This window comes from Triticum urartu, chromosome 6 (genome assembly GCF_003073215.2).
Source record: "Triticum urartu cultivar G1812 chromosome 6, Tu2.1, whole genome shotgun sequence".
Classification (NCBI taxonomy): Eukaryota; Viridiplantae; Streptophyta; class Magnoliopsida; order Poales; family Poaceae; genus Triticum; species Triticum urartu.
This window is the reverse complement of record NC_053027.1, coordinates 369,212,498-369,223,159: the sequence shown is the minus strand read 5'-3', so window position 1 is coordinate 369,223,159 and position 10,662 is coordinate 369,212,498. Positions and strand designations below refer to the sequence as shown.

The 10,662-nt window shown below is 39.2% G+C and overlaps 1 long non-coding RNA gene across 1 annotated transcript; it reads left to right on the top strand.

Moving 5' to 3' along the window:
- The first annotated feature begins 455 nt into the window (after positions 1 to 455).
- On the top strand, positions 456 to 3,530 carry LOC125513541. Its single transcript, XR_007285998.1, has 2 exons — positions 456 to 2,867; positions 2,966 to 3,530. It is a non-coding gene; the product is annotated as an uncharacterized LOC125513541 (long non-coding RNA).
- Positions 3,531 to 10,662: the final 7,132 nt, after the last annotated feature.

Below are 10,662 nucleotides of genomic sequence, written 5' to 3'. Positions count from 1 at the left end.
AATCTTGAGTATCTAGTACTTGGAGTATCTTAAGTATCTCATCACTCTAAATTAATATTGTTAGGTTGATAATCTTATATTTACTAATTGAAGCATCAACCGAGGCTCCACGTTAATCCTCAATAACGAAGAACTTTGTCCATCCGATCTCCATACTAAGAATTTGTAGCCGTAGATGTGATAAATCACAGAGTCCTCACCAATTGTCCCACCTGCACTTGCTTTTTACACACAAAAAAACTGTTTCACGTGATGGTTTGGTTAAAAGAAAAAAACTTATAGCTGTATATGGGATAAATCACATAGTCCTCACCAATTGTCCCATGTGCACTTCCTTTTCAGAAAAAAAATGGTTTCACGTGATGGTTTGGTCAAAAGACAAAATGATAGCTGTATATGGGATAAATCACAGAGTCCTCACCAATTGTTCCACGTGCCCTTCCTTTTAAGAAAAAAATCTGTTTCACGTGATGGTTTGGTGAAAAGAAAAACTATTCCACCTCCCCCGATCCTTCCCTGTCGAGGAACCAAGGCGTCCTCCACCATCCGCTAGGCCTGCTTCTCCTCCCCCACGATCCGATGTTCCTGCTCCTGTCCCTCCTCAAGTCTTCACATGTATCATCTAAAACCAATCCAAGCAGCCTCTCAGGATCGCGTTCCTATGCAACCTTCGAATCCACCCTGCCGCAGACATGATGCAATCAATATTTCATGAGGAGGCTTTTCCAATCTCAGCGCGCATGCCCCGAGCAACTAACGATGTTCGATGTGGTGGAGAAGGCGGTGCAAAGGCAGTTTGTTTCAGATCTGGGAGCCTTCATTGTTGGTGAAGCTGGAAATAATCAACCGCTGCAAGTATGCAAGGAAAAAGGATGGAGTAGGTTTTCAATTTTCAATTTTTTATGTTGTCCATCATGCAATTTGAGACTTGGTCTCCAATCAGCAAGTACATCCTATTTGTTTTGTGGGATTTTGGTGAAGTGTGTCATTTGGTTTTAGGCCTGTTCGCGATAGGTATTTGTAAGATTGGGAAGATCTGTAATTTATGTGCCATCCGATTAAGAGATTCAGTACACCAAATATTGGGACGTACTTGCGCACAAAGTCGATCACCTCCTCTAATTCTGTTGGGAAGTGGATAGGTCGTTTTAGCATTGCATGATTTGTCCAGTCTACTATTGTTTCATATAAATAAAAACTCCATGTTTGTTTTCATGAATCTGTTCTTTCAATTATGCTCAACCTATTGTCCAATAGGATTTGCTTATCTTAGAAGCACAAACTACACTCTGCTTTGAAGTTCTGATGCAAGTTTTTGATAGTGCTATTTGCAGAATGGAACGTGTATGCATAAAAGAGGCCAAGAGGTCAAGAAGGTATCGCCGTTAAAGTATTTGTTGGAAGTAACACCAAAATAATTATGCTCAAGTAAACCTCTTGGTAAAGACTAGCAGCAAAGCTGTTCACCTCCTCGACACTCCTCAAATTCATTGTCGGACACTCCTACGCCCATCAGCAGGAAAAAGTAGCTATACACTTATAATACTCTGTTTGAGATAAATTTTACTCATATATTTTGTTACCCGTCCCTGATTGTTCATGTTATGCCCACAACTTTAAATCTATAGTTCTCCCATTAATTCTATACTTCAGCAGCAAATGGCACCAATGCATGTTGCGGGCAATTAGGAACAAGTGGTATGGCTAATACTTAATCAGTTGTTTAATTATTTGTTTCACCTTTTCCAGGTTTCGTATAGGAAAATAGACTAATGTTTTCTCTTATTTCTTGCAGTTGCTTAATTACGTATCCAGTTTCCAGTCCATGAACTTCTTTGAAATAAGTTGCCAGTCTATGTAGATTAGTATTTGATGAGTTACTAAGAAATTTTTAGGTATTTCTATATGTTCAGTTATACTCTCATATGCGATATAGACCTGAATTGACCGAAAACTCAGATAGCTTTTTTTCTTATAAATGTGAGTATTATAAAGAAACAGTCACCAGCTAGCTGATTCAAAGAACATTATAGATTTAGATAATTTAACTGACATGGAATTCAGTCAAATATAGTGTCGCTGTCTAATATCATTTGTTCTATAATATCTATAATGTTTGAGGCATCTAGAGTTCGTGGTTCATTTTTCTTGCTCTTCTAGAATAGATTTACTCTCAAAGGATGGTTCTCACGCCCCGACCCTCCTAGCGACATAAAGTTGTCGTCTCCAGCCCATCACTCAATGGAACTTTGATGGGCAACCCTCGGCTTTGTAAAGAGCACATCTTTTCACCAACCATTTATACATAGAAATGCTGGACAATCACAAGATTTGCATCGTGTGTATGAGCATATCTGTTTCACGTGAATCCACCTCTTTATTCTCTATACATTCATTCACATATTAGATGACAAATCGTTTAGATTATCACAGTGTATATAGGTGTGCATATCAAGTTTCTGCAGAAAAACTTCTCTCTGGTAAGAAAGTTTCTATAGCTTTTAGTCCATGTTTAGTTAAATCATCAGAATATCTGCTGAATATATATGTTCATTCGTGCAGTATACCCTATTTTTTTTTCTTATACAGAAACAAATTACTTCCATATATTTTGATGCTTCCCATACTGAACACAATTCCTGACCCTTGAACGACAGTTTTTATTCCTTATCTCCATCTCACAGATCTACCTTCTATCTACATATCTATCTGTTCCTTCTACTTCTAAGACAGATATAATATTTGTAGTTCAAATGGTGAAATCTACATAAGTTTTATGATTATGTTCTGTTAAATTATGTGCCCTTTGCTAGAAAGAGCGAGAGCTCAAGACTACTGTGGAGCAGATTGTACATGTAAGCCGATAGGTAATGATGTAAATTCAGTTGGCCACCAATAGATTATTCCTCACTGACATATACGTGTCATTTAATCTTAACTAACTATAAGCTACTATTTTCTGTAGATTGGAGTGCCTGATCGAACCCAAAAAAGGAGTTCGCAATTATGCAGTAACTTTCTAACTGATATCTCCTATCGGCTGTTTCTTTTGATTTTTTAATTTTCGTGCATCCGTTTTAGGTGGAAACTTATTGGCATGGCGGGTCAACGGACACAACAACGACACTACCATATGACAAACAAGAATGCATCGGTGTTGAGAATGGTCATAATCCTCATGTTGGGAAGCCAACATGGAGACTGCTACACATGTTCCTCCATTCCTCGGGAGCAATAAAGAAAATATGGCAGACATGACTTCTACTATATCACCCAGACTTAGTGTACACACATGAATATAGTTATAGATCACAATCACCTATTGTGCATGTCCCAATGTTTTGTAGGGCCCGATTAGCGTTTCATGTTTGTTAGTCACTCTAAAATGTTGGACTTAGATCTGTAAAAAAACATGTTTGACTTAGGTGAAGCTTCATTGAACCTATCATTCTCTTTGACATTTAATTCACATCACACTTTAAGTTCTGATCCAGGATTCATCTCAGTTGAATACAATGGTAAAGCTCATATGTCTCGAGTACCCCATGTCTAAATTCATGTAGAATAATTCACAATGTTACGGCCTGACACAAACCGGATAACTTGGAAATAAGAGAAAAACATGGTTGTCATATCATATGTTGTGTTCCTATAGATCTCAACATACAAGAATTATTATTAGCTTACAATAGTTTATAGGACACAATTTAGGATAGGTTATGAAAGAAGGAGGTATGCAATATATCGTTCCAATATTTAATTCCTAAGGTAACAATGATTATGATTCAAAGGTATAGCTTATAAGTGAATCCAATTTACATATATTCATTTGGCATTCATGCTTTATTGTTTTAAGTTGGCTTATTGATCATGTTGATAATAGAAATTAAGTTCTTAAAAATAAATTTAAGAATGTAGAAGCAAATTTGGTTGAGCGGGTTTGGATGAAAGTACTATATTGCAAATAACATTAGTGACAACCAGTATATTATGAATTCAGAGAAAATACTAGCCCGTGCTACTACACGGGTTGATGACTAGTTACCTTAATTGGGATTGAGTTGGAGGAACCTTCTCAATGATGTTTCAACTACCATCATAGTTAAATAAAATCTATTCCTTTGTTGTAGGAAAAAATTGGCTTTTCGCAAAAACTATAACCATAGAGCTTTCCACCAGCCAAATATGCATGTAGTGATAGCATTATTCTGTTCTTGCTTTACTGTGTTATTTTGCCAGCATATTCCATGTGCTGGCCCGTTTCGGGCTGCAACGTATTATGTTGCAGACTTTTTAGACAAGGAGTAAGGTTCGTTAGGTCGTTGCCGTGCAGCTCAGCTATGTCGTTGGAGTTGATGGACTCACTTTATCTTCCAAGCCTTCCGTTGTTATTGTATTAGATGGCCTTAAGCCATATTTATTGTAATAAGTTCTCTTTGGAGACATTCGATGTAATAAGTGCGTGATTGCTACTCTGTTATAAATCCTCGAGTATTGTGTGTGTCAGCATTACCGATTCAGGGATGACACTGAAGCACAGAGACTTGACCGTTTGAGGTCGGGTCGCTACAAGATGGTATCAGAGCACACGCTAAGTGTTGGACACGACCACTAAGCTAAAAGTCATAGATCACTATTCTCTTCTCATTTCTGACTCCTCTCCATTTTCTACTCTTTAGGATGGTGGATGCAAGAAACAAGTTTGCACAACCGGATGAAGAAGCACCTTTTGGACGACACTTAAAGGAAGTCACTAGGTACCTGAACATAGGAATACCAAGCTTCACCGGGACCTACAACGCCAATTTACCAGAAGAGGAGCGATGGATAATTCAAGTTCAAGTTCCAGGAAGGACCTTCACGCCAGTCACTAAACCCATAGAGTTTTCCTTCGATGCACCAACCTGGAGTTTAGGAAAGAGTATGGCAGCTCACATCACCATGGGACGCATTGGAAAAGTTTATCACAAGGAGCTTAAAGACACTGTCTACCAGATCTGTGGGCACCGAGATGAGCAATGGGAGATGATCAACATCAGGAAAGATAGATCAATTGCAGCTTTCATCCAGGAACTAAACCAGCACATTCGACGCCAGGAGAACCAGATGTGTGCAGGCATGATAGATCTGAAGAAGGTAATGACTAGGATTGCGGAACTGGAGGAAGAACTCAAGTCTACACGTGAAGATTATGAGGAGGAAATCGTCATACTAGTGGAAAAGAATGACGACCTGATTAAGAAGACCGGAATATTCATGGGAGACCCCACACCAGTAGAAGAAGACGAAGAATCCAAGGAGATTTGCCCGGAAGACTACATCATCATCGACAACACCGACTCCGATCTTAGCGATGATGACTATGAAGACGAAGCTGGAGCAGATATCATGGAGTCTGCAAGTGAGGAATATTTTTAGTAGACCACCACATCAGTAATAGTATTCCACCATGTAAATAGAGTAGTCCGAGCACTTTTGCGATAGTTAGACCGATTGTATGACTTGATTGATTGATTGAGTGAAATGTTTGTGTTTGTCTCATGTGCATATGGGTAGTGCTTTCTCATTAGACCTCATTCTATTCTAATCTCTCCCCTCTAAACCCATCAGATGCCTCCGCGACGTGACCCCGGATTTGCTTTCCCACCGGAGCTCACTCAGTTGATCCAGCAGCAGAATACCTTGATGCAGTTGTTAGTTCAGAACCAAGGCAACAACAACAACAACAACAACAACAACAATCCGCCACCACCAGTTGTTAACTTAGCCCGTTTTCTAAGGTTGCAGCCGCCGGTGTTTAGTAGTAGCACCGAGCCTATAGTAGCAAATGAATGGCTCCGCAGGATTGGAAGGGAGTTAACCATTGCAGGATGCACTGATGCTGAGAAGGTGCGTTTTGCCGCACATCAGTTGGATGGACCAGCAACATCATGGTGGGAGAATTACATTGTCACCTACCCCATAGCCACGGTGACATGGGACCAATTTCAGCAAGCCTTCCGTACAGCCCATGTCTCAACTGGAGCCATGAATTTGAAGAAGCGTGAGTTTCGCAACTTACGCCAGGGGAACCGTACTGTGGCTCAGTACGCGGATGAGTTTAGCAAGTTATCTTGATATGCACCTGATGATGTGGCCACAGATGCCGCAAAGCAGGAGAAGTTTATGGAAGGGTTGAATGATGAGAGTAATAAAATTTCTATGCTTGTAGATTATGAAAATAATGCTTTATGTGATAGTTATATTGTTGAATTCATTCATGATGCTACTGAAAATTATTATGAGGGAGGAACATATGCTTGTAGGAATTGCAATAATATCAAGTTCCCTTTCTATGCGCTTAAAATCTCGAAGTCATGCTTGTTTTGCTTTCCTACGCTAGTTGATTATTGTTTCCATAAATTGTTTGCTCACAAAATCCCTATGCATAGGAAGTGGGTTAGACTTAAATGTATTAGCAATATTCTTCATGATGCTCTTTTTATGTTTTAATTCTTATCCTTCATGTGAGCATCATTGAATCATCATGCCTAGCCAGGGGCGTTAAACGATAGCGCTTGTTGGGAGGCAACCCAACTTTATTCTTGTTCTTTACTTTTTTCTCTTGTTTAGTAATAAATAATTCATCTAGACTATGTTTAGATGTAGTTTTATGCTTTTAGTTAGTGTTTGTGCCAAGTAGAACCTTTGGAAAGACTTGGGGAAAGTCTTGTTGATCATGCTGTAAAAAACAGAAACTTTAGGGATAACGAGAATTGCTGCCATTTTTATTTGGAGAGTCCTATTTAGTTAATTCTTTTTGCAGATGATTAATAGATAAATTCCTCAGGTCCAGCAATTTATTTGAGAATTTTATGAGTTTCATAGTATACGTTTGATCCAGATTACTACAGACTGTTTTGTTTTTGACAGATTCTGTTTTTCGTGTGTTGTTTACTTATTTTGATGAATCTATGGCTAGTAAAAGAGTTTATAAACTATAGAAAAGTTGGAATAAAGTAGGTTTAACACCAATATAAATAAATAATGAGTTCATTACAGTATCTTGAAGTAGTGTTTTGTTTTCTTTCGCTAACGGAGCTTACGAGTTTTCTGTTAAGTTTTGTGTTGTGAAGTTTTCAAGTTTTGGGTAAGGATTCGATGGACTATGGAATAAGGAGTGGCGAGAGCCTAAGCTTGGGGATTCTCAAGGCACCCCAAGGTAATATTAAAGGACAACCAAGAGCCTAAGCTTGGGGATGCCCCGGAAGGCATCCCCTCTTTCGTCTTCGTTCATCGGTAACTTTACTTGGAGCTATATTTTTATTCGCCACATGATATGTGTTTTGCTTGGAGCGTCATTTTATTTTATTTTGTTTTGCTTGCTGTTTAAATAAAGTATCAAGGTCTGAAATTATTAAATATGAGAGTCTTCACATAGTTGCATATTTGTTCGACTACTCATTGATCTTCACTTATATCTTTCGGAGTAGTTTGTCATTTGCTCTAGTGCTTCACTTATATTATTTTGAGAGTCTTAAATAGCATGGTAATTTGCTTAAATAATCTTAATATGCTAGGTATCCAAGAATAGTAAAAACTTTCATATAGAGTATTGAATACTAAGAGAAGTTTGATGCTTGATGATTGTTTTGAGATATGGAGGTAATAATATCAAAGTCATGCTAGTTGAGTAGTTGTGAATTTGAGGAATACTTGTGTTGAAGTTTGCAAGTCCGGTAGCATGCACGTATGGTAAACGTTATGTAACAAATTTGAAACATGAGGTGTTATTTGATTGTCTTCCTTATGAGTGGCGGTCGGGGACGAGCGATGGTCTTTTCCTACCAATCTATCCCCCTAGGAGCATGCGCGTAGTGCCGAGGTTTTTGATGACTTGTAGATTTTTGCAATAAGTATGTGAGTTCTTTATGACTAATGTTGAGTCCATGGATTATACGCACTCTCACCCTTCCATCCTTGCTAGCCTCTTCGGTACCGTGCATTGCCCTTTCTCACATTGAGAGTTGGTGCAAACTTCGCCGGTGCATCCAAACCCCGTGATATGATATGCTCTTTCACACATAAACCTCCTTATATCTTCCTCAAAACAGCCACCATACCTACCTATTATGGCATTTTCATAGCCATTCCGAGATATATTGCCATGCAACTTTCTATCATTCCGTTCATCATGACACATTCATCATTGTCATATTGCTTAGCATGATCATGTAGTTAACATAGTATTTGTGGCAAAGCCACCATTCATAATTCTTTCATACGTGTCACTCTTGGTTCATTGCATATCCTGGTACACCACCGGAGGCATTCATATAGAGTCATCTTTGTTCTAGTATCGAGTTGTAATCATTGAGTTGTAAATAAATAGAAGTGCGATGATCATCATTATTAGAGCATTGTCCCAAGTGAGGAATAAAAAAAGAAAGGCCATAAAAAAGAGAAGGCCCAAAAAAAGAGAAAGGCCAGAAAAAAGGAAAGGCCCAAAAAAATTGAGAGAAAAATAGAGAAGGGACAATGTTACTATCCTTTACCACACTTGTGCTTCAAAGTAGCACCATGATCTTCATAGTAGAGAGTCTCTCATGTTATCACTTTCATATACTAGTGGGAATTTTTCATTATAGAACTTGGCTTGTATATTCCAACAATGGGCCTCCTCAAGTGCCCTAGGTCTTCGTGAGCAAGCAAGTTGGATGCACACCCACTAGTTTCTTTTGTTGAGCTTTCATACATTTATAGCTCTAGTGCATCCGTTGCATAGCAATCCCTACTCCTTGCATTAACATCAATCGGTGGGCATCTCCATAGCCCATTGATTAGCCTCGTTGATGTGAGACTTTCTCCTTTTTTGTCTTCTCCACATAACCCCTCATTATTCTATTCCACCCATAGTGCTATGTCCATGGCTCGCGCTCATGTATTGCGTGAAAGTTTATAGGTTTGAGATTACTAAAGTATGAAACAATTGCTTGGCTTGTCATCGGGGTTGTGCATGATGAGATCATTCTTGTGTGACGAAAATGGAGCATGACTAAACTATATGATTTTGTAGGGATGAACTTTCTTTCGCCATGTTATTTTGAGAAGACATAATTGCTTAGTTAGTATGCTTGAAGTATTATCATTTTTATGCCAATATGAACTTTTGTCTTGAATTTTTCGGATCTGAATATTCATACCACAATTAAGAAGAATTACATTGAAATTATGCCAAGTAGCACTCCGCATCAAAAAAATCTGTTTTTATCATTTACCTACTCGAGGACGATCAGGAATTAAGCTTGGGGATGCTAATACGTCTCCAACATATCTATAATTTTTGATTGCTCCGTGCTATATTATCTACTGTTTTGAATGTTTATGGGCTTTATTATACACTTTTATATCATTTTTGGGACTAACCTATTAACCCAGAGCCGAGTGTCAGTTTCTGTTTTTACCTTGTTTTAGGGTTTCGAAGAAAAGGAAAATCAAACGGAGTCCAAATGACCTGAAACTTCACGAAACCTATTTTTGTATCAGAAGAAGCCCAGAAGACTTGGAGTCTACGTAAGGGAAGTTTCAAGGAGGCCACGAGGTAGGGGGCGCACCCACCCCCCTGGGTGCGCCCTCCACCCTCGTGGGCCCCTCGTGGCCCCCTGACGTACTTCTTCCTCCTATATATCTTCATATACCCTAAAAACATCCGTGGAGACGATAGATTGGGAGTTCCGCTGCCAGAAGCCTTCGTAGCCACCGAAAACCAATCTAGACCCGTTCCGGCACCCTGCCGGAGGGGGCAATCCTTCTCCGGTGGCCATCTTCATCATCCCGGTGCTCTCCATGATGAGGAGGGAGTAGTTCTCCCTCGGGGCTGAGGGTATGTACCAGTAGCTATGTGTTTGATCTCTCTCTCTCTCTCGTGTTCTTGAGGTGATACGATCTTGATGTATCGTGAGCTTTGCTATTATAGTTGGATCCTATGATGTTTCTCCCCCTCTACTCTCTTGTAATGAATTGAGTTTTCCCTTTGAAGTAATCTTATCGGATTGAGTCTTTAAAGATTTGAGAACACTTGATGTATGTCTTGCCGTGCGTATCTGTGGTGACAATGGGATATCACGTGATTCACTTGATGTATGTTTTGGTGATCAACTTGCGGATTCCACCCATGAAACTATGCATAGGGGTTGGCACACGTTTTCGTCGTGATTCTCCGGTAGGAACTTTGGGGCACTCTTTGAGGTCCTTTGTGTTGGTTGAATAGATGAATCTGAGATTGTGTGATGCATATCGTATAATCATACCCACGGATACTTGAGGTGACATTGGAGTATCTAGGTGACATTAGGGTTTTGGTTGATTTGTGTCTTAAGGTGTTATTCTAGTACAAACTCTAGGGTTGTTTGTGACACTTATAGGAATAGCCCAATGGATTGATTGGAAAGAATAACTTTGAGGTGGTTTCGTACCCTACCATAATCTCTTCGTTCGTTCTCCGCTATTAGTGACTTTGGAGTGACTCTTTGTTGCTTGTTGAGGGATAGTTATGTGATCCAATTATGTTATTATTGTTGAGAGGACTTGCACTAGTTAAAGTATGAACCCTGGGCCTTGTTTCCTAGCATTGCAATACCGTTTACGCTCACTTTTATCATTAGTTACCTTGCTGTTTTTATA